The sequence below is a fragment of the Lissotriton vulgaris genome, chromosome 12 (genome assembly GCF_964263255.1).
Source record: "Lissotriton vulgaris chromosome 12, aLisVul1.2, whole genome shotgun sequence".
NCBI classification, from domain to species: domain Eukaryota; kingdom Metazoa; phylum Chordata; class Amphibia; order Caudata; family Salamandridae; genus Lissotriton; species Lissotriton vulgaris.
In genome coordinates this window covers 171,471,521-171,497,486 of record NC_141700.1, presented here as the reverse complement: position 1 = coordinate 171,497,486, position 25,966 = coordinate 171,471,521, and positions in this window count along the sequence as shown.

Genomic DNA, 25,966 nt, shown 5'->3' with positions numbered 1-25,966 from the left:
AAGTACCCCTGCAGTAGTGAGACACTGTGCAGGTTCTATCATCCTAAGCAGGGAAGTCCATCAAGGTATTTATTAGTCTACCCTGGCTTTAGGGTGGAAGGGGCTGCATTAGAAATGGCACCCCAAATGTTTTGCCTTCCTCTTCCTATTCTTCTGACCTTCTTTTTCTTGACTTCAGGCCTCTGAGCACTTTATCTCTGCTAACCGGTGCTAAAGTGCTTGTGTTCCTCCCGTAAAAATGGTAGCATTGGTCTGTACATGATTTGCACATTTAGTTTACTTATAAGACCCTTATAATAAGGTATATCATATACACAGGGCCTGTAACCTAAATGCTATTAGTGGGTTTGCAGCCTGGGTTTTGCCACACACCCAATTAGCCTTTCAAACCTGTCTCAGGCCTGCCATTGCAAGGCCTGTGTGTGCAGTTTACTGCCACTTAAACTTGGCATTTAAAAGCACCTGCCAAGCCTTTAACTCCCCTTTTATAACACATAGGTCAGGTTTTACATGTCCTGGTAGTGACAAACAGCTAAATTAGTTTTCCACTACTGTGAGGCATACTCCTCTCATAGGATGGCTTTGGGAATTCCTTAATACACTTTTAAGCTCTAATTCCTGATTAGAACTGCATCATGTTTCATATCTTTGGACTAGTAATGAGAAATCCTCTTTACTGGTAAAGTTGGATTTAACATTACTGTTTTAGAAATGCCACTTTTAGAAAGCGGCCATTTCTCTGCTCTTTCTGCCCTCTGTGTCGTTTAGACTGTGTCCAATACACCTTTGGGATGGGTAACAGCTATACTTTGTGCATTCCCATTAGACAGCCACAAATACAGAAAGGGAGGGTGTAAAAGAGACCTCATCTGCATTCTGAGAGCTCTTCCTTGGCAGGAAGAGAGGGGGAGACCTGACATACTTGAATAGGCAGTATCCTGTTTCCCACACAATGGGCTGATTACCCAGATAGATAGCCTAGCAGACAGGGCTGGGATGAAAGGGGACTTGAGCACTTCAATGGCCTGCTTTGAAGTCACCTCCACTTTAAAGGCACATTTGGGTATAAGTACTGGGGCTCTGACCTTACCAAGACAGTACTCAGCTAGACCTGTGAAAAACTCTGCCAGGAGTAAAGGCTACTATGCTACAAGAAGTGCCCCTCTGCTTGACTGCTGCTCTGAAAGAACTGCTTTTCTACTTTACTGAGCCGCCCAGCTGACTGTTGATCGCTGCCCTGCTGAGGACAAGGAGTGAACCAATCTGACTTGATCCCAGAGGGACTCCAAGGGCTTGCTGTCTCGCCTCCTGTTCTGATGTCTCAGGCCAATCAAAGACTTACTTCAACTGGGCAATAGAACTTGGACTATGTAATCTGTGAATCCTGCCCTTCAAAGGAGTGCAAATCCAATCCAGGGCCCTTGAAAAGTGATTTCTGCTGTCCAGAACCATCACAATAAATGCAGGGATGCTTTCGCCCCAATCGGAACCAACGCAGTGACCTTCAACGCAGACACAGTGATGATTTAAAGACATCCCTGCACGGCTCAACGAGGACCTGTGCCCAACTCTGAGGTTTGACAATGATGCAGCACCTGCATGGTAAGGGGTTCGATGCCAACGTGGGACCTGACTGAGAGGCTCAACAATGCTGCATCTACCCGACTGCGTGAATCAGAACCGACTCATCAAGTCTTCGACGTTGACACTGGCTCCATCCAAGGCACTTTCCTAACGAGCCCTGCGTGAGTCTTGTAGATGGCCTGTCCTCCATCGTGGTTGGCCTGAACTTTGGATTTACCCTGTTCCAGTGCGTCCGCCTGTGTGGAGTGCTTTTTATTGTGTTTTCATTGTGCTACTGTGTGTGTGTGTTGCACAAATGCTTTAAACATTGCGTCTTTAGATAAGCATAACTGCTCTGTGCCAATCTAACAGAGGGTGAGCACAGATTACCTTTTAGTGTGAATCTTGCTTACCCTGTCTAGGATTGTAGTCCCTACATGGACAGTGTGCATCCTCTGACAACTAGAGACCCACTTTTTAATACTCTTCCTTGCAGAAATCGACAAAATGTCAACAGAACAAATATGTCAAACAAAACCTCACAAGAGAGGAACAAATGGACTTAGAAAGAATAAAAAGCAAAAATATGTTGGCCATCAAAAAGGTGGCTGAAGGGATGATTATATTTCAATATAACATTAGAGTACATAGAAGAAATAATTTACCAACTACACAATATGGAACGCAACAGAAAAATGTCAGCAAACTCCACAATGGAATTTGAGAACACATTTAAGCCTATAAAACATGAAGACAAACTAGCTTCTCAGAACTACAGACTTTTAGATGTTACTAAACATACGTAAAAATTCCACATTTGTCCCAGCCGGCCTGTAGTTTTAGGCTGCAGATCAATGTTTGAGCCCTTTCCTAAGAATGTTTTCTAAAATCTTCTTTCATCACTCAACAGCTTATGTGAAAGATACAAAAGACGTTACACAGATAGCAAGTCTGGCTTTCAACAAAGAAACACACATTGTTCTAACACTGAATATTGAATCATACCATACAAACATGCCACTACATAAAACTTAAGATGAATGACAATATCCAGTCACCACAGACTATATAGTGCAACTAAGACAACTATTGGCCTGCTTTAGTTTGGTGGACAAGGTACTCCATCCCTGACCGCCAAACTCTCAGTCTGCCCACCTCATTTTAAGGCAGGGGAAATGCCAGTATTTCATCAATTGAGCACCTGCCGGCTCTGTCAACAGAATGCTTCCTCCAAATGGCCCTAGGAAAAGAGTCCATCGGAGTAGAGACTTTATACTTTTGGCCTTATTTAAAATGGAAGATGTAATGTCATTTTTCTTGTCTGTGACTTCCTAGGAAAAGATGCAGAGAGAGACAGTCAAAAAGCAATAGTCCGCACGCCCTGGGTGCAAAGGTCAGTACTTTTTTGTTTTTCACAAACTCCCACTTTGTAAGTGTGCTCCTAAAAAACAAAAAATGTTTGAACAGTTTGGGGGCCAGCCATCATGGCTGACGGGACTGTCTGTCAAAACTTTCCTACAGTGACAAGTAACACCATGTCAGCGGCTTCTGCTAATGTAGAGAGGTGTCTGTGAGGTTTGTGGACATCTCTAAATTTGGTGGATGGGATGTCTGTCAGGGTGACAGAGTAACGTATGAGAGAATATGAATTATAAATAAAAGGTTTTGCAGTAGGATGTTGTTTTTCAACCACAGAACTTTTTCTAGATGTACTCTGCATCTGAGAATGTATAGAAAATCAAACATGAGACTTTGGAGAATCGCTCAATCATAGATGAAAAGTCTTTAAATTTAGGTTACAGAGTAGCAAAGAAAAATGCACTTCCTAAGCATCTGGATTTAAAATTGGGCCTGTCTACTAACTACCCTACTTAATATCAATGAATGAACGATTAAGCTATCAGCTGAGTCGATTTATAGATTGACAAAAGAAAGGGTAACTCCTCCCAGTAGTCACGGTGCCCCCCTGCACATAACAGTATCTGTGAACGATTTCAAGTGTCTCCTTAGTTAGATCCCAAGTAGGACTTAAAAAAGGAGAAAGGACCTACTTGGCAATCTTATGAATTTTGACTTAAGATGAAGATCAGAAATAAAGAGAATAATGATCGAGTGGCCCTTCTTACTAGCGGTGCTGGAACATATGGGGGTGGGACCATGATTTCGGGCATGGGTCCAGCTTTTATTCACAACACCTCTCGCGCATGTGAGGGTCAATGAGAGGGTGTTGCAAACTTTCCAACTTTACCGTGGCGCCAGGCAGGGCTTCCCTTGCCCCTACTATTCGCCCTGGCCCCGGAGCCATTGGCGACCTGGATCCGAGGAAATCTGTTTATTCAGGGGCTGGGCTGGTCGGTGTTGGGAAGATAGAATACCACTGTATGCCGACGAGATCCTTTTATGTGTGGCCTCACCTGGATCTTCCATTCGCAGAATTCTAAATGTCTTTGTCACTTATCGCCGGTTCTCCGGGTACACGATCAATTGGATGAAATCGGTAGTGCTCATCCTACACGGAGAGGCACCGAGAATGCCTAGGGAACGCGAGGCGCAAGTGGTGACAGAGGGGTTCTGCTACCTGTGTATTTTTGGCACGGCTCATCAGGAGTTGTTTACCGCCAAGAATTTACACCCTCCGCTGATCTGACTAAAGGAGGATGTGCAGCATTGGAGAGCGCTCCCTCTCTCTCTACTGGTTAGGGCAACCCAATTTGATAGGAATGCGCTGTCACACTTCCTGTACTCACTCCTTCCAGGTACCTGACCATTAATTCAAATATATACAGGGTGAGATTGGAAAATTGTTGTTGGTCGGCGGGGCGCCAAGAATAGCGCTAACTAAACTTACCAAGGTATGGAACAACGGGGAATAGCCCTCCCCGATATTCGAAATTACTACCGAGCAGAGCATCTAATGGTAGTCAATCAATGGGGCCATCAGCCCATGACCGAACCATCGTATCAGATGGATCGACTGACACTGGGATCCAGGGGGGTACCTCTGGACCCTGTATAGTCCCCCCAAAAGACCCCACTGCTCTTACGGTCCAGATCTGGCACTCAACTATGGCCGAAATGGGTTGGAAAAATAAGATCACACAGGCGACACAGCTTTGGGAGTCCCACCTCCTGGACAGGTTGAGGGAAAGACAGAGATTCAACAGATGGTACCTTCTGGGCATCTCACAGCCCAAGACATGTGGAAGGGAGGGGGTTTCAGATCATTTATGGATCTACAATCTCACCCCTACGGAAGCGGTCCGATACATACAGATCAGGCCTGCCCTGCAGGCAGCTCTGCCCAAGGGGAATCCCTTCCAGAGTCCTCCTCTCTAGAGTGCAGGTTATTGGAGGAGCACATTACTAAAAAAGGTGATCTCGTTAACCTATAAGAAGTTAATAAATAATGCACCAGACCAGCTGACTAATTTAAGGGAAAAATGAGAGAGAGACATTCCAGACATACAAGACAAGGAGTGGACCGAGGCGCTAGCTTCCCTGCAGGAAGTGGCTATTAGGACCCGTTTCTGACCGGTGCAGCTCAAAATCCTCCATAGGGCCTACATTTCATGCACCACAATGGCAAAGATGGGGAAACAGATAGAAGCTCTCTGTTGCAGGGGCTGCAGGCTGGAAGGCTCCTTTTTTCATATAATTTGGTCTTGTCCCAGGATTCAGGAGTATTGGGCAGCAATAATCCAGTGCTTAAACATGGTGTATGGGAATGTGCTGCCCGTGGCTACAAAGTGGTGTCTATTGGCTGTGTGGGAGCCGACTGACCTAGGCAGAGGTGACCAAATAGGTGTGACACTTGCACTGAGGATTGCCAAAAAACAAATAGTGTGTTTATGGGGGCAGACTCGATCACCTCCCTGAGGGACTGGAAAAAGGACATAGACTGGTGCATGGTGGTTGAGAAGGCGGTCTATACCAATAGGGGATGCCCCCCAAAATGGGGGAAGGTGTGGAATAAGTGGAACAAATTCAGAGGTAACCCATGTACGGCCCCAAAGTCGCAGAGGAGGGGGAAGGAAAGACATAAGCAAATCGACGAAGGGGGAACAAACGGTGTGACATCCCGTGGGTGACATGATGAGAATGATAAGATTGATAAAAATGTAACTAGGTGAGGTGGGAATATTGCTCTGCAATGATTGTGATGGCAACTATGTTTTGTGTTTTAAAATAAAAATTCCATTATCACAGTTAGCTAATAAGGAAATTAGTAAAAGTGCTGCATGCATTCAGTCGTAGTGCTATTTTTGAATCAATAGCATAATTCAGTAACTTCTCATACTCCCCAACTAGTTCTTAATTATCTAAGAATTGTGCATAAACACATACGTACCACACTTGTAATAATTGTGAACTCATTTGATACAGTCTATGACAAATTTAATTGTCTATTGTTTTCTCTCGGGGTGTTTGACTGAGTATTGTTATCAGATTTCTTGTCCCCTACCAAAGAAGGGACATACTAGTGTATGAAATTGTTTGTATTCTCCATATAATATTGATTTTATGTACTAAGCACCTATGCTGAGGATTTTATGATGGATTGTATAAAAAACTTTCTTTAAAAAAATTATGGCACACATTATTTTTAATACATTTTGTATTGACTTCTACTTAAGACAGTTTTATTGAAATTATTGTTTGGGCGATATTGTTTAATTTTCTTTCATGTCTGTAGTTTGGGTGATAAGATACGTGATTGAGGGAGATGAAACTGTGTGTTTAGGAAAGCAAGGCAAAGCCCTGATTTTACTTGTTAAGAGTACCCTATTTTCTTTGGTGAGATACAGGGGTCCCTCTCTTTATGCTTCCCATTTTCCATTTCACCCCTGCAATCTAATGAGGTCTTAATCAGCCCATTAATGCAGAGGGTACACAGAGTTGGGGCTAGTACACATCCTGGGTGGACTCCTCTGTTTACTCTAATGCGATCAGTCAGTTCACATTCCTCCCCTACCTCACTCGGGCATAGTTGTTGCTATGGAGCCATATTATAAATTCTAATAGATTAGTCGACATCCCCATCTCTTTAAGCCATGTAAGGAGGCCTTGCATGGCTTAATATATTTAACTGAGCTGCAGTGCCCTTGCGCCCCATTGCGTGTTGCAAAGACAATGCAATAATTTGATAAATCTGGCCTTCTGGATACACTTTCACTAAATTCTTTGGCCTAGCGCTATAGTGAGACAACATGCCCAACAACTATTTCACATTATTATGATATATTACAATACTCAACTTTTATTGATACCTACAAATGATGCCATATTTGGTAATACATGTAAATTCCCATATACTCCCCTTGCCTTAAATGTGATCTTAAACATTCAGTATCTTGAGAATATTAACTGAATGCCCTTTGTATTCACCCATGTCAACGCATATGCAAATAGGTTTTTAAAACTTTTTTTCATTAATTTACCCGGGAACTCCTCCAGCCATAGTTTTTCAAAACAGTAAATGAGAAAGCGAGTCAGCAACCATATTAATCCTCCTAATCCTATAATATTTATTGTGCACCTAGGGAATTTTTTCCCCACCACTTCCTCTTACGTTAATGGGCAACACCATGTTACTTTCATCACTATTTGATGATAAAAAATCCTCAATGCACTTAACAGGCTTTCCCCTCTTTAGGTTTTTGAAGAACTGTGCAGAATGCTCTCAGCGCTTATAGTTGTGGAACTTAATTTCTATTGCCGGGCACAAATGTACAGGTTAATGCGTGGTTGGCCAGTAAATGGCCTTATGTGCCATCCTCATAGCTGCACGTTAATGTGTAATTATTACAGTCCACCAGGTGCAGCTCAACACATGTGTCCATTTTTGTGAGAAGGATCAGGGGTCCGAAGATGGACTTTCCGAGCTATCGCCATGGGGGTAGTCCTCAAGGCGGGTGGAGCAACAGAGCAGTGTTCACGGACTACAACGCCCATACCCCTCTCGTGTTTGTTTACAGAGAGACACCGACACAGACGTAAACCCGGAAGTAACCCTGAGAGACCTCAGAAGCACTAACAACAGCCCAATTAAAGATGGCAAAGATCAAGGGGAGGGGTCGATGACCGGAAGGAAGACGAGCGAGTGGAAGCGCGTAGTGAAGACCGAAGACGCGGGACCCATGCAGGAAGACGCGGGACCCGAGGAGCAGATTGCGGAACCATCAGGAAATATCAAAGAGCCGGAGGAGAGCTGGTCCGAAGATTGGTGGTGCCCGGAGGATGCTGAGGAGCGGCCGCAACTCAGGAGAAGAGTTGCGGCGGAGCCGGTGAGTGACTACGGCTCGAGGGAACCAGGAGTGGGGATGTGGGAAGAGAGAAGGGACACCGGGAAGGATACGGGTAGCGGGAAGTCCTGTGTGTCATTTCCTCCTAGCCTGCTCTATAAATCTTGTGTGCCATTTGGTGTAAGGATAAGAAGTCAGCCACGCATTATAACCTGAGGATCATTTCCCTGAGCACCGCCCATAATCCCTTAGGCACTAAAGACCCCACCTTTCCCTCACAAAACTTACTCCTTATCATTGGAAACACTAGATACCCGGGTGTGGTGAAGGTAACCTCATTTCCTCTATTGCCCCAAACTCGTATCTCACGGCTTCCTCTTTGCTTTCCTCCTATGAGCCTCTGCGAAGAACAGCTTGACGCAGAGGAAGAAGACCAAGAGTCCCTCAGCTGGAGAGCTACATCAAGCACAAGTCCAACATCAGAAGAGGAACCAGAGGAGAAAACCCCTACCCTATCCCCGTCTATTGCTATTGAAAATAAAAAGCCTCCTGTTCGACAATTTATACATCCTCCTCGCCTGTTTATCAAACCCGCCCTCCCACAATTTTGTTTCTATATTTTTAGGCCTGACTTTATAGAGAAACTATTTGCAGACCTTATGTGAGCAACCGAAAAACAGCTTTAAGAAGTACTACTGAAAGAGAGAGGTATTTCTCCACCCAAATGTTGATTCCCTTGAGTACAGATTTTGATTGTGCAGTGGTTGTAAGCTTCCACAGAAAGAAGAGTACTTAAATGGTACTTTCTGCCCGTGGGAGAGCTTATGCCAAACACAGCAGAACTGAGTTGGTTATGCCAAAAAGCAATTGATCAAGGCCGTAGGCCTAATCTATTCCGTATGAAAAGATACGGCAAAGACCGTAATATTGACTTACTTATGTTAAATCCAGTGGGCCTTTAAGAATGGATTGTCACTGCACCATGCTGAAGCCTTTAAATAGATATTTTGTTCCAGTAAATCCCACAGATTACCATAGCAGACAAGGGTTTATTGGGGTTGGTTACCCCTGGGACAAACCCCAGTTAGAAGATTTGACTTTGAGAATCCTTGTCATGCTCTTTTAGGAAGGACTGTATGTCCTTTTACCAACTCTAATTTTGTACATATTTGTAATTTTATGACTGTATACCGATAATCGTCTTCTGGTAAGAAATGCAGAATACATTAGACCTGATTTGGTTATGGGGATAAGCCAGTGATATATGTTGCCGGTCGAATTGGTTCACTGGCAACAGTTATATCAGAGGCAAGAAGGAGTCAGTGGGTGGATGAATGGATATATGAGTGATACAGTGCATATATGTTGACATATTGAGTGCTAAACTCACCTGTGACTTCAGAAGTATTTTTATTTAAAAGCCAGGCTTATTGCCACTGCCAATTCGTCTTACCATTACCACGAAGTATCAAACCGAATTGCAAATATTGCCACCGGTGCCATATATGACACTTCCACAGCTTATTTTCCTTCAGGTGGATGGCTCATTCCATGCTGTATTCACACACAGTCTCCCAATAATGAATTTCCTCACCTCCACATAGGAATTTGAATTGCCACTTCCAGTTCTTCCATGCCAGGCATCAACAACATATAGTTGTGCACATCATTCCCTTCCTCCTGTTCTTTATTCCACACCTGCTCGTCAGGAACAAACACCCGGTTCTTCATTTCTGGCGTGCAGATGCAGTGGCCCCAGGTGTTGGTTCTCCTATAAATCAAATTGTGACTCGAAGAAAGGAAAAATGTGTTAAAGGACAATAAGACGCCTTATTCTAACAGCCTGGGATATCTACCTTCATGGTCAGAAGAGAGCAACGATCTAAATAAACAGGTAAACAGCCTTTACAACGAAACGTTTACAACGCACTACCATTACAATGCGGTCATTACAACGCAAACCATTACAACGCATTGCGCTGGGGGGCGCTCTAGGATAGGGAATACGTTTAATTTTCTATCCAACACCTTCCCTAGTGTCCACGGGGACTGGAGTTGGAATAGAAAATTAAACTTTTCACTATCCAGCACCTCTAAGCGCTATGCGTTGTAAAGGTATGCGATGTAAAAACCGCGTTGTAAAGGCAGGCGTTGTAATAGCCTGCGTTGTAACGTCATACATCCAAATAAACAATGTACTCCTATATTAACATGCTAAATAGAATGTTCATTAATGATTCCTTTTTGGTGCAGTTCTGTAATAAAGATCAACAGTCAGGATGTAACACCCCCTGTGTCACACCATCATTGTACAATGTCACATGATGCACTTTTCTGCTGACAAAGTGTTTAGAAAGCAACATTTCAAGGGTTTCCCCTATAGCTCGTGGGAATAGAATGGTCACCCTGGTCCCACAAGTTAGCGAGGAAAGGATCCTTTAGCTTAAGAAACTTTCTACGCCAACAGTATAAGTCCGTCCCCAAATATTTAGCAACAAGTCGGATACAAATTGTATCATTTTCCTTGGCTCTTCCATGAGAAAGTACAAGAAAGTTACATGAACAAGCTTGCACGGGAATAACCATTTCATAGGTCATGGAAAGGAACAGGCCTAGAATTTCATGTCAAGCAAATGCATTTAAAACATTCAGAAACGAGCAAAGAATGAAATATGCATTTTAGTTGTGCAAATATAGCTTTGATAATGGTTTAATAAACAGTTTATATCATGGATAATTGCATATCAGTTGTCAATAAAAAGCACGATTCATTGTTGTCACTTTTAGGGAACATCTACACATGAAAACCATATCTATACATTATTAGAGCAAAATCGTTTTAAGATATTCTGAACACCCTATATCTATAACATAATTCTACGAAGTTTTAGCTTACACAATATATGATTTCTACTGATTCTACGACTCAAGCTCTCTTTTACGCTGCTTGTTCTTCATTTTCTTATAATTATTAGCATTGCTAGAATTATGTGCACAGTGCACATTCAGTTTGTATCTCATTATGTTTTCAAAAGTTGTAAAAAGGATGAACAGGTTTTACGCTGCATCAAGGGCCCCTAAGAAGACAGGACCGCCCCCACATGACGTTTACTCGCAAGTACAGCCTTGTCTGTAGTGTGTGATAAGAACTTAAGTGTTCTATTGGTGATTTGTTTGAAGGCAGCATATTCCATGGGGTGAGCCAAGCTTCCTCCAATTGCAGTGCCTTGCTTGACTTCTGAATTAAGGGGAACAGGGACCATATACAACAATAACTTTACTGTTTAAGTTGTTTGAGAATTGTCAAGTGATCAACTGTAATTTATTGGTCAAGAAGTTGTCACTTCAGATGTAAAGGACATTCTATGAAGTTACATGTCAATGAGATCCTGGAATTAGCAGAGCTGAAGGTCCACTGCCCAAATAGTTTCCCTTGTCTCAGACTGATAGGTTGCTTGACTTATGTCGCCTACTTGACTTACGTCGCCTGATGCTTGGAGTCCTGCTCTCAGTTCCCTCTCTTGCACTGATATGTCTCCATGTTCCATTGTTATGCAATGCAGTACTCTGCCTACAGCCAAAGAAGTTTTAAGGCATGGGCAAAGTGGCCCTTGGCCCAAGCCCCCAGCCTTTCAGGGGACCCCCTGATAGAGCCAGCTCTGTTCTGCAGAGTCTTGCCCCATGACCTTGAATCATTCTTAAACAGAATTGATTTAAATACATTTTTTCTTTTAATATATTTTTAATGTGTGTGATGTGTTGGAGTCTATTACAGACATTTTGCAGAGAAATGTTGTGGTGATGTTTCATGTAACATCCATAAAAAAGGTTCTTTTAGATCAAAACAGGACAACATGAATGAGAAATGAGAGGGTGTCAGAGGTTATTTGCAGTAATGTTAGTGAACTGCTGTTGTGTTAACTCTGAATATTAGATGTAAATACAGTGGCTTTGCCAAAGAGGGCATGAAAGAGCTGAAATTTGATCATACATTCAAAGCTGTTCCAAACAGGGGCTCTATTATAAATTTGGCCCAGGGCCCCCAAGATCCTATTGATGTCCCTGCATACAGCTATTAAACAATAGTCATTGCCCACCAAAATGTATCAGGGTTCCCTGCTTTCCCCATCGCCTTCAATTCAGTTTTGCGAATTCAAAAAACAGTATTAGTATCCTGAACCATTCTGCATCACCAGACACCACACCTTGCTCCAGGGTGCCATCTTGACTCATGCCCACGGAGAAGGATTCCTTGGGAGACTATCCTATGCCACTGCCTTAGAATGGCTGTGTAGGAGGGGGCTAACTGCAAGCCCCCACCTCCACATACTGGGATCCTCTGCACAGAGTACAGCACTGCTGTGGGCGTTAACACTGTTGGAAAAAGAGGATGGAAACGTGGGCTCAGTCTGATCTTGCACCATATATTTTCATAGCAATAAAACCTTTTCTTGGTATGCACAGATGATGACCGGAGTCAGAGTAGGCATTAGATGCAGGAACATTACTTGCTTGCCTACGTACGTATGGGTGTCACAGAAACCTGAGCTATGCATTTTCTTTTGTTTTAAATTTCAAACGATTTTATTAGAGAATTTTTTTTTACATAATCAGAACAGAGAGAATGAAGGCAGTACTGGTCATGTTATAACGCCATTGGGGTTACAGTTGGCGTACATTATATATGGTCAGGCATTTGCACGTTGGGTAGGCATTTATGATCTATGGCGTTTGCAGCCTTGAAACCACATGGAGCACCCGTCTACTGGGCAAGGAACCTACTATAGGGAGCAATGATGCAGCTTCTTGTGTTACATGTGGTAGGCCTTTTTGCACCCTTTTAGCCCCTTCTGTTGGTAATTATGCCTGCTACTCTGTGCTGGTTTTAGTTTTGTGGCCAGACAACAAGCCAATGCAGTTTATTAGTAGGAGGACAACACTCAGCCTGAGGTCTGAACGTAGCATCCTGGCTGCAGGATGATGGGGAAAGTGACTGTAGGCACTGCAGAGCATCGGACAGTGAGCAAGGGGTCTGAGAAGCATTGATGACAAATATTTCAGGCAAGGAGAAGTAGGATTTGCTTGTCCCAGGATGTATGAGGGATACCTGCAAGCAGTGCTTAATGTGTAAAAACACATACTGGCAGGTGCCCTAAGGTTTTCTTTAGAGCCCACTGCTGGCACTGCCAAATGCCAGAAAAGCTACACACCAAAGCTGCCTAGACTTGATCCACCTGCCAAACACCAAAGCTGCCTAGATTTGATCCATCTGCCAAACACCAAAGCTGCCTAGACTTGATCCACCTGGCAAACACCAAAGCTGCCTAGGCTTGATTCCACCTCATGCCTAGATTTGATTCAATTTCATACCTGTTTCTGGCTTTCAGGGTTCACACACAACTCAAATATAAGATCATTCGCAGGCGTGGGAAGGTATGGAGATTATGAAGTGCGTGGAATTGGATATTGATACAAGACTGCTCGACAGAGTTTTAACAAACGTCCTCACTTTCAAGCGAGCTGAGGACTTCCAAGCCAGAAGCAGAAGAGCTACTACTTAAGACCTTCACAAGATGGACCAGCTGCCAGGCGACGTGTCATTTAGGCGTGGCTCTTCACTTCATAGTATTTCACACCTGATCATATTTCCCACGCCTTTGGTTATTATTTCCCTATTGGGTCCCCTTGCTTAGGGTAGCCCTCGTTACGTATTCCATTTATTCCTTATTAACCCGTCTGGTATATTAGTATTCTATTTCTTGCTTGCCTTCATAGCTTATGACCTGCCGGTCTTCTGGCATCCTGGGTTCCTGTTTGGTATCCTGGTGTATTAGGAGCTCATCATTGGGCCGTCTGCCATTAGGACCTCAATGCCAGGTTACATCATTTACCTCAGATTCATTACTCTCTTCTGTAGTTGAACTGTCTTGCATTAGTTTCTGTGAATCGCACACTAGATTTCCAACACAAAGCTTGTAATCTTGGAAAGTTCTGACCAGTGTAAGTGGCCTAAAGTGATAACATGTTTAATTTGTGCTTGTGGTGAGAAACGGCACTCATGTTTGGAAACTGTGATTTAAGATACAGAATGTGTGAGGGAGTACACAAAAGAGGCTTGACCTGGAATTAAAGCTAGGATTTTTGGTATTTGGCAGCTCGGGTGTTCGGCAGCACAAGCTCCTAAAAAAGCCTCAGATTTTTTTTACAATCTGTTAAAACTAGAATTGCGTATTGGCTGAGGTATGCACCCAGGCCAGACAGGAATTACCACTCTAGTCAAGGCAAGCTAAGTACACACTAAAAGATAGCCTGTGCTCGCAATCTGGTAGCTTGGTACGGAGCAGCCAGGCTTATCTAATGAAGCAATGTTTAAAGTATTAGTGCAACACACACAGAAACACAATGTAAACACCACAAAAATACTTCAAATAGCTTTAGAAAATAGAGTATTATATTCGGAACAAAACAAGACCAAAACGACAAAAATCCAATTGATAGAAGTTGAGATGAGTTTCAAAAGAATACGTTAAAAATAGCACATAAAAGCAAATACCACTTTAAGGGTTACTTAAGGTCACGCTGGATCGAGGCAAAGACAAAGGGGCAGATTTATGAGGCCCGTGCGCCTCCTTGCGCCGCAATTGCGTCACTTAATGTGATGCAACGGCGGTGCAAACAATGCGCCCTATTTACAACGTGACGCATCTAGGAGATGCGTCACGTTGGAAAGCCCTGCGCCATGAGGAGGCGTTCCAGCGCAGGGGGGGCGTTCCTGCGCAGGAACGCCTCCTAAAAGTGGCTGAGTGAAATCTATGAGATTTCACTCAGTCAATTTCTACGTCAATTCCTTACGCCTGCTTGAAGCAGGCGTAAGGGTGACGCACCATGCATTGAAGAGGTGGCTCCTGTGCATTGCAGGAGTCATGTCGCACTTGCGACAATACTCCTGCAATGCGCCGCCCGTACCCCGAGGGATGCGTCACCCATCTTCACTAACTTGCACCATGGTGCGCCGCATCATAAATGCGGCGCACCATGGGTGGCGGAGCAGTGGCGCACTGTGGCGCATGTTAACTGGCGCATCCCTGGGGATGCGCCAGTTAACATAAATCTGCCCCAAAATGTGGGCTAACAGCAATGAAGCACTGGCAGGCTACAGGACCCATGCAGGCCCCGGTAAACAAAGTAGTTTTTCTGTTGCAAAGTGAGATGTGTTGTGAGATGCGTTGATACGGGTCCCATAAGTTGAGGATTCTTTGATTTTCTCCAAGTGCTGATGGAGATGCATTGGTTCTGTAGGCGGGTGCCAGAGGCAAGAGGCATTAAATGATGTGTTGGGTTTCTCCATGCAGTCTAGGGGAAGCGTTGATCTCTCCAAGCTGCAGCGATGGAGATTCGCTGTCTGATGTGTCGATCTCAGGAGGCAAAGTGCTGGTTCTGATGCAATGCACCGATTTTACTCCTGCAATCAGGTTGATGTGCGGGTTCTGCTACACGCAGACAGGAGATGCATCAAAGTCCATGCTGCAAGTATCTGGGCCACTTCCAGTGAGCCAGGCACTGGAGCAGGGGTAGAGACTTTAATATCCATGAGTCTCAAGCAACAGGAGGCAAGCTTACAAGCCCTTGTGGCACACAGAGAGTGAAGGCAGAGTCCACTCTCCTTCAGCAAAGTCAGAGAGCAGCAGGGCAACAAGGAGAAAAGCAGGCCTTCGAGAACAGCAGTCCAGTTGAGTCCTTTATGCAGCACAGCAACTCCTCTGGCAGAGCTTCAGTTACAAATCCAGTAGTTTCCAATTTTAGGGGTCAGAGATCCAGTACTTATACACAAAAGAGTCTTTGATGTGGGGGTGACTTCAAAGCAGCTCCTTGCAGTGCATAGGTCCTCCTTTAACCTAGCCTTTCTGCCAGGCTATCTATTAGGGGTAAATCAGCTCTTTTTATAGGGACAAGACACTACCTAGTCAGTGAAGTGTTAGCCCCTCCTTTCCATCCTGCCCAGACTGGGCCATCAGAATACATATGTGTGTAGATGGCTACTCGGACAAACCTATCCTGCCTGTGTTTGTAGCTGTCTAAAGGGAATGCACAAAGCGTAGCAGTCAGTCAAATATTCTTTATTCCGTTCTTTTCACAACCATAAAAGTGAACATCAAATATAAAGAACAGACAATATAATAAAATTCATTATAAACAATATATACTATATGGTAAAATAACATTCCACAAAGCAGCATCAGATCATACGTTTCTGGGTGTAAAATATAATGCGAATCCAAAACGTTAAGCAAATACCAACATAAAGGTATCAAAAGTGTAATCACTGGGAACACCTCACATATCCCATGTATGCCATAAAATTCAAAATTAACTCGTTAAGTGTCAAATAGGAGCCATAAAATATTGACAAGTACACAATATAGTGATTTTAATAAGCACATTAAAAATGACCAATTATGAATAAATACACCATTAGGAATGTATATTCTTCTTTCAGGAGTTGAAGGTGATACAACACTGGCCTGCATTTCCTAAATTTCAAAAAGCTTAGTAGCAGAATAATAAAATCCCCCTTCGGTTCTGTGTATAGCTTACAAAAATAAACAGGAAATTCATCATATTCTGAGCTGACTTAGAGTCGCATTGGCTTGGATAAAGTTTAGCATCACAGTAAGCCTTGTGGGGAATAAGGAACCAACTGATATGCAATGCTAAAGCTGAATCCAATAAGGTCGAACCTTTTTGAGTGGCAAAAGAAAAAGGAAAGATAGGGCTCCAGACATTCAGAGCAAACTAGTTGCAAATATTCCACTACTCTCTTCTTCCCAGTCTCTAAGCGCCCCCTGTTCTCCTTTAAAACAGATAAAAGACCCCTTTCAGCTGTTTTTTCAAAATGTTAACAATAAGTTCACGGTTATAAAAAAAAGTCCACTTCCCCTGCTAGCTCCAGCTGCTTTTTTATGTAGCTAAGCCATGGTATTTTCTGCATATAATCAAGACTCATGCAGTCTTATATTATTGCACGATTAAGGGCCTGCTCATCCTTTACCCATACCGAGTGCTGTAACAAGGCTAGTGTAATTTGAAGAAAGGAGTTCTCTGCCGCCTGGAGGCGTGAAGGATTGCAAAAGCCCCAACCTCTTGCCCATGCAAAATTACAGACAAGAGCGAGCCTTATAGATGTTAATTATTGAGCCAATTGGTCTAGGTCCTAGTTTCCTCACAAACCTGAATAGTGCCTCCAATTTTGGTTGAAGCATCTTACCCTAGTCTCAACCAAGTGAGGCCAAGATCCATTCTGGTCAAAGGGGAAACCTAGATAGGAGAAAGTTGGAACATAAAGCATCCTATCATCATTAATAATACAAGACTTTAAGAGGGGAGGGGCATTCCCAACCACCATAGCATAAGATTTAGCCGTATTGGTCTTTAAATCTAAATCACACATAAAATCATAAAATCTGGTTAAAAGCCTTTGCAAGCCCAAGTCAGTTCTGGACATCGGCACACAGTCATCCGTATAAAGCAACACCGGGAGGTTTCTAGGGACTACCCTTGAAGCACAGGGTCAAGACTGATTTGCATATAGCCATGTCTAAACTGGGGTGGCATGGTGAGCAAAAGAATGATGGCTTTAACCCAGATCTCTTGACTGGGGGTGAATGTTTTGATTTGTTCTGCATTCTGACCATCAATTGTGTGTCTTTTGCATATCTAGAAGTGTAACAGTCAACAACCCCAGATGTTCATTGGAGATAGGCTGCAAGGCAAACAGAGCAATTAGTGCAGAGAAATGTCAACTTTCTAAAAGTGGCATTTCTAAAACAGTAAAGTTAAATCCAACTTTACCAGTAAGGAGGATTCATCAATACCATTCCAAACAAATGAAATGTGAAGAAGCTACTCCTCTCTGATCAGAAATTGCACCTTAAAAGTGTTTTAAGGATTTCCCAATGCTAACTTATGAGAGGAGTAGGCCTCAAAGTAGTAACAAGTGAAATAGGCTGTTTGTCACTAGCAGGTAATGCAAATCATAAGAGTACATGTCCTAACTTTTACTTACATAGCAACCTGCTCTTAGGGCTACCTAGACCCTACCTTAGGGGTGACTTATATGTAGTAAACTGGGAGTGTAAGGCTTGGCAAGTAGTTTTTAATTCCAAGTGGAAGTGGTAGTAAACTTCACACACAGGCAAAGCAATGGCAGGTCAGAGACAGGTTTGAAAGGCTACCTCTGTGAGTGGCACAATCAGTGCTGAAAACCCACTAGTAACATTTAACTTACAGGCCCTGGGTATATGGTATACCACTTTACAAGAGACTTATAAGTAAATTAAATATGCAAATCATATATACACCAATTACACAGATGTTTAGGGAAGAAGCACATGCACTTCAGCACTGGTCAGCAGTTGTAAAGTGCTCAGAGTACTAAGGCCAACAAAAAGATTCAGCAAAACGTGGAGGTCAAAAGCAAAAAGAGAAGGAGGAAGGCAAAATGTTTGAGCTGACCATTCAGTGAGGGCCATTTTCCAGTTCAAGCACTGAGCAAAAGTAGGTTGAGCTCACAAACGTTTATACTTGAAACTGCAAAAAAATATTGTCGCACCAGACACCACCAGTGCTAACCCTGAGTGCCCCCATATTTTTGTAAGTTATAATACACAGGGTATATATTGGCACAACAGTGTTCTTGGCCTCCTAATTCTGAGTTCTTTACCTTATACTACACTCAGAATATTATCTCAGGGTGTGGTATTTACCAGATGGTGTTAATAACTTCCTGTTTTAAGTTATTCACCAAAGAATAGTAGATGGCATGGCAATCTTGCATCTTTTCCTGTGTTCTAAGCTTCAAAACTCAAAAGAGTTTCTGTGAACAAATCCAAAAATGTGTGCAGGAAAAAAGTGCATTATTTCGCAACAATTGTAAACCCAATACGAGTGCAAATTCCTGTTTGCGTCCAAACCAAAATTACAGCGGCCTATTGATATGAAGGCTTATAGGTTTACTCAAAATATCTACATGTAGTGGTCTTTGTCAACTGTTCAACTTAGGCAGAATCACATAACTTTAATAAGCAAAAAAGCGCGCTAGTACATACTTTGTCAAATTTCAAGGAACCGGAAATCAGGCCAATAGAAACAAATTGCTTCTCAAAAAGATTCAGCAGTACATTGTCTAGGGGCTTATGTCCACAAGGTGGCAGCAGCGTTCTTATAATGCACGTCATGGTAATCAATTCAAGTTTTCATTTAAAAGGAAATGATCTTTTTGATGGCAAAAAAAAGTCCCTCAAAGGAGCATTTTAATTACAAGTGAAGTCTATATTTTATAACACGTAAATTAAAAAATATGAATGACTTGTATTGAAAAAATAGAAGAAGTGGCACCAAACCGAGCAATTGCGCTAAAAAGAAAGATTTGAAATATATGTCAAATAACGTCCCGCATCCCTTTGAAAGGAGCAGTACGATCTCTTTCACGAGTACATTTTTTTTCAGAGTACGGCGGTACCGTATATAGACGCTTCAGATGATATGCAGTGTTGAAAATAACTGATTTTTTTTACAAGAGGGAACGCGTGGCCTATATAATCAAGATGTTGCCTAAAACATGAGAACTTTACTCCTGTTCTTGACACAGAGCGTGACCTGACCAGTATTTAGGTGTCCCTCTGTCTGTGTGGTTTCTGATGCATCCAAACACATCGCACCACATATGGCTAGCACAGCAAAGAACACACACATCCAAAGCAAGCCAGACCTATCGGCTTTTCCAGTGCTTTAGAATTGATTTTTATTCAATATCAGGGACGTAAGTGAAACAAATTATATTGCTGTAAAATAACCGAATGTTTTTTTTTCAATTTTGAAAATATGAGATTTTTACAAATTTCTCAAAATATGAATTTGGAAATTAAATATTGCAAAGGGCTGCTGAATTGGGTCCGTCCTCAGGGTCTTATTCCCTCCTGTTATCCCCTTCACACAGTGGTGGCTGGTACCCTAAATATTTGGATGGGCAACCACCAAACTACTAACTAGCATGAGGTCAACGTCAAAGCTGTCAACCATGGCTCGTTATAAACAGTGTTTAGAATGAACCGCGACTAAGAGCTCTGGCGTTAATGCTGAAAGCATTGCTTGACTACATGCGGGAAATAATAGAAAAAAAACAATGTAAATAAAAATGTATTTGTCAACTCCGCTGATTCGTCTCTGGTCCTCCTCGTGCTCCAGTCTCTCAGTGCTCGTGGTCTCTGCCCCAATTGAATTCCTTAGTCCATTCCAAACGATGCTCTCATGCTGCTGATAATGTTAGCAGCATGAGAGCAGCGCCAGGATTGGCTGGAGCAGACTGCCTCAACGCTTCAGCAGGCACTGGGGGCCTGTGCCTGCTCTCCACCTAGCTGTCTTAGACAGCTAGGTGGAGAGGTTTACACTGTGCATATCAGGTTGTCTGTCCTAGACAGCCGGACAAATTGACGTGTGCAGTGTAAACTGGTGTAGTGAGCACCTCTCCCCTGCTAACAGTCAGCAGCAGTGACCCCACCGCCAAACATGGCTGACTGGGGAAAGGGAAAAATAAAATGGTAATAAATTCATCATCATAATAACTTTATTTCGGTTCAATGGACTATAAAAGTGTGCAGTGCAGGAAAACATTATACATGCATAAAAAGATCCTAAAGACAGATCGCATCCAAATACAATTGCACAATAAAAAAGAAATAAAATCCAGTCACAGAGCAACAAATGACAAATGCTGCCCCCCGAATAAGACCAAGGCCAGGAGACAAAAACCTCAATGAGAGAAACATTATAAAAGTGCTCCTAAAGGTTCCGCTATGTCAGCCAAAATGTGTCTATCATTTACATTCCTTCATACCATTAGTCTCTGTTTTGGGTTTTAAAATCCATAACATTCATCAAAGCATTTAAAGCACATAAACCGAATATGTACACATTAGGGTCCAGCTTGAATTAAGAAGCTCATTAGTTAAGAAAGAAGATCTTAAAATAGTATTGGTTACTTTCTTGACCCCTTGAACATAGTATCATAGGCCTATTCTTTATCACCAAAGAAGCCCTCTATTCTGACCAATGTGAGATATCCTTCCCTTATCCTAGGAACCTTTTCCTAACACACCATATGGAAAAGAGATATCTAGATACTGCGAATACCATCGCGTGGTGGAGATGGTATTTCAGTATTGTAAGGGCCTCTAAGTGGTTAGGAATCCCGAGGTTCCTGCAAATCTGTACTATACACTTTTGCCTTACTCTTTTATACACTGGGCAAAAGAAAAGCACATGTGCTTCGTTTTCTTCTGCTGTACCTCAGGAGGGACAATTCTGATCTATTTCCCTCGACCAGGCACTAGTAAATGTGAGCAGGGGGAGTGAGCCATGCCTGAGCTGCAAATACAACTTCCTGGCTAGTGCTGGCTGGATCTCGTCCAGGAGAATCTCGTACCTATAAATGTCTTTAATCTGTATGAATTCCCAGTTAAAATACCCTCTGCTGAACCCTTCATAAGAGAGGAACGTCTGGAAGACCTGTAGCAATCCACAAGTTTCTTCTTGGAAATTGCCAGGGAGGTTGTTAGAGGGTCTTTCCATAGAGAAGCCAGTCCTTTACTAGTCAGAGTGTCCCTGGGATGAGAAAAACAAGGTAGGCATTTGGCCCCTGGTATCCCTAGAAGTTCTCCTAATGCTTGTCTATATGGGGTCAGCTCTGGGGTTGAACAGACTCTCCTCCAAAAAGAGGAGATGTCTTAAAGCAATAGTCTCCGAAATGAGGGGCAACCCCCGATCAAGTTAGAGCGGCGTCAGGGGAGTGCGAAGGGGGAGGAGACACTAAGTCCCTAAAGATTTTATTTTCTACCAATACAATGCCTTTAACAGTATGTTACCATAGCTCTGCCCTAAAAGTAATGGTTCCCAGAGATTAGGTTTTGTACATTTCAATCAGGGAGCTAAGGGGCATAGAGAATGAAGATATATAGGCCCTAGCCAAACCAGCTGTACTCTGTGCAAGCTTCAATCTCTGTTTCCCTATATTAAAGGCCCAATGCATATGTTTGTTGAGAATGATCCCCAAATACACAAAAATGCAAACCTCTCCAATGGGATTCCTTTCACTACTGGGTTGGTTCTGGTGGAATGCACAGAATTAAAAACCATAAATGTTGTCTTGGGAACATTTACCTCAAGACCCTGCTTGATGCAAAAACAGTTAAATCCATCGAGTATCCTTTGGATACCCATGGGAGATACTGATAGGAAGAGGGTATCATCGGTGAACATCAGGGCTGGACTTTTGGTGGAACAAATCTTGGAAACGTGATTGTCACCGACCCCATTTAGGATATCCACCAACCCATTGATGTACAAACAAAATACGGTTGGTGCCAACACACAGCCCTGTCGTCCGCCCATGATCACCGGAAATGGTTCAGAAAGCTCCCCCCTAGTTTCCCACATCGAACCTGTGCAAAGTTCTTTTCATGTAGCCTCCTAAGGATATTACAGAGGTAGGTGGGAACCCCCAAGTTAGTTAGAACAGCCCAGCCCAGAGTTTGGATCTCAGAACTAGGTCAAAAGCAGATGTGAGGTCTATGAAGATCAGATACAAACTGCCACCCATAGGACCTCCGTTTTCCAATAGAGGAGTTGGAGGCTGAATACCTAATCAATGGTGAATGTTCGGTTTCTAAAACCAGCTTGTAAAGTGCTTACCACCTGTAGGATGGTAGGATCCCTCTGCATGTGTATTGCACCATTTGCCTGGTACTAAGCTGTTTTTTGACTAGTCTGACTGGGAGCTTGTTAATCAAGACCACAGTCTATCTGCTTTGTCCATAAATTGTTATGTTATGTACTTAGGTACACTCCATATTGGATACTGGGGCACCCATGTCAGTCCCTAGTGTATGGTACACATGTACCCAGGGCATAGGTACCTCAGAGGCCTCCGATGGGCTGAAGCATGTATTATGCCACCCATGAGAGGCCATACAAAATGGAACTACAGGTCTGTCATTGTAGCCTGTGTAGGTTGGTGCAGGCAGACGGAGTCAGGCCCAAACGAAGTCCAGCGAAGTCCAGAGTGCCCAGACAGTTGAAGTGCAGTGGTTTCAGGTCAGAATCTTGTCCACGATGAATCTAAGGTTCTACTGCCAGGTAGGCCCTCCTGTACCCACTGGGGAGGGTTGGAAAGATTCAGGGGACCCTCACAGGGGAGGGTCTGGACAGGGGGCAGGTGACTCCCATGTCTTTTGCCCAGTTTCACACCAGAGCAGAAGCCAGCGGCTCCCAGGACTGGTTTGAACTGGACTATGCACGCAGACATCACACGTACCCCTCATGCAGACTTTCAGTCGCTGGCAAGTGCACCCACCCAGACCTAATACGCTAAATCCTGTCTGGGAGATGGTCACACCTTCCTGTCACAGGATGCCTATTGTGCTGCCTTCCCCTGCTCGAGCATGGCTCAGCAGCAGGAGGGCAGAAATGTGTCTCTGGTCGGCAGCAACAATTTTGTGCTGTCTGGAGCTACAAGTCTGGTACCAGGAACACCAGGGACCCCACGAAGGATGCTTCTGCGGTGTGGAATCATACCTCCCACACTTGTTACTGGGGTGGGGTTATGATTCCAACATGTTTGACACCAAACACAATAGGCTTTGTTTCAGTCACTTTAGAGTTGGTCATAACGCGGTCGCGTAATGCTCCTCTATATTAATATAAGCCTGCTTCACTGACAACCTGGGAGAATGGACTTCGTAGGCTTCAGGGGTGTCCTGCTCATGCAGGGGCACCCTCTTACTTAGAACTAAGGACCCTGCCTTCAGGATTGTAAAGGCCTGCTGTAGGGGTGACTTATAGGTTTAAAGTGCAGTGACCATTAGATGTAGTAAACCTATATCTTTAGTAAGAGGTGCATGCACCAACCTACACAGGCTACAGTGACAGACCTGTAGTTCCATTTTGTATGGCCTCTCATGGGTTCATCGTGGACAAGATTCTGACCTGAAACCACTGCACTTCAACTGTCTGGGCACGCTGGACTTCGTTTGGGCCTGACTCCATCTGCCTCTCAGTCTGCTGCTTTGTGTGTGCCTCTGCATCATACAGGATCTGTGCAGGACCTGTGGAGCATCAAAGACAACTGAAGATAATCTCCCTTGGAGTGAAGGTGTCACTCCCCTGCATTCTCAGGCAACTCGACAGTGATGACCGGTCTGCTGATCCTGAGCTCCTACGGACTCCGAAGGGTCTAGCAACACAGGAGGTGGGTTTCTATATTTCTCAAGAACCAAGCTGCCCTCCCACCAAGTTTGAGGCCAGTATCCCTTGTGGGGGCTGCAATACCATAACCCCATGCAAGTGCATGTGCTTGTTGGCAATTCCTTGACAAGTGCATTGGGGTCAAGTAGCCCCAACCTCTGGCGACTTTCTCCACAAAGATCTTCATCCACCTTGCACCAAGTGCTCGATGGCTTACTGTTTTGTGAAGCTGCTCTAGGTCCCCTTGTGACTCCTGTGCCTCCGGCCTGTGGGTCCATTTGAGGGTTAACTTTGCTTTTCTATGGCTCCCCAGGTTGGTCCAGGCTTGACCTGACACCCTTGTGTGTGGTGAGTCTCCTGGACCTTTCTGGTACCAACCATACACTTTCTTGACTTCCTGCGTGGGCTGCTGTTGCTAAGGCTTGTCGGACTGGTGCAAAGTGCCCACTTTAATTAGTGAACATCATATACCAGGCCAGCTTCTCAGATTGGTGTGCAGCGGTTGGGATTCAAGCCTGCATTGTTTTACCAGATAAATCTTTGTATTGATTAACTGAAAAACCACTAGTACTAGGCAGACCCCCCAGGATATTGCGGCATAGATTGTCAAATTTAGCGGCACAAAAATTGAAATTTTGCGGCACAAAAGTGGAAATTTAGCTGCATTATTGCGGCACCGTATTTTATTCGTAATCATTCCTTTTCAGCCTTAAATCAATGTAAACTGATTCAGCAGGGTATTCCACTGTGAAACTGGCATGTTTAAAGTGTCTGCCGCTCTGCGGAAGCACAGCTTCAATCTGTACCTCTTGAGAGGGGGCCCTGTTTCTCACTGGGGTGTTCTAGCACCCATGTCTGAACCTCTGCCAGGGCACCGCTGCCTTCTGCACCCGTCCGTTTTAAAAAACAGTAATTTCTATCACCCTTTTTAACATTGAAAATATATTGATAATACAAATATGGCCCTTAGAGGAGGTCCTGCTTAGCTGATGGAGCACTAGATTTACTAGAAAGTAATGCAGCAAATTTGTGAGTGGACAAAGACAAGGATATTCATTTAAAAAACTATCCTCTTTTCTGAAACTCAATGGTCTAAAAGGGGCCTTAAAATATCCCCAGCAGTTCTGAAGCACTGCTGCAGGGTACATAGCTGCCAAGGTTTCAGATTGCTTATGTGTGACATTTTCATAAATTCACTGTACATATGAGTGACATATGTGTAACATTCAATGACTATGAGTGATAATTTCTCCTGAACAAAATCAAGCAATGAAGTCTAGGGAAACAGATAAATATCTGATATTACCCCAATTTGAGCAAGTAGAAACTCTAAGAATATCTTGCAACTGCAGCAAAGAGATACACACCGGGGGCCTGCTGCTTTCCTCCTTGATGGCTTGCCTCTAGGTCCCACATATCAAGGGCAGGAGTGAGTGGCATGCACACAGAGGTCCGTGAAATAACAGTTAAACAGATGCTGACTCAGACACACGCTGCCCAGTGTTAAAAGCTGGTAGTACAATAAATCCCCTGACACAATGCTGCCTATAGGTGGCTGGATTGTTAGATTTGCATGAGTGTCACTTGAAGAAAGGTGGGTCTTGTGCACAGTTAATACCACAGTAAGTCGGTGTCTTTGGGTGGACTTTTTTAAAAGATTTGTTTTGCTTGTAAAAACATTTTAAACATATGTAGTATTTACATAACAGTACGTCAGTTGATTGAATGACAATTTTATTAAATGGAATACGTTTTGTTACATTTAAAAGCTACACTTATATGTCTAATAATGCTTCCTTCAAAAAAGCATTTTGGTGACCTCCGACCAGAAAGAGGTATGTAGCTGAAGTAGCAGTGGTAAGAAA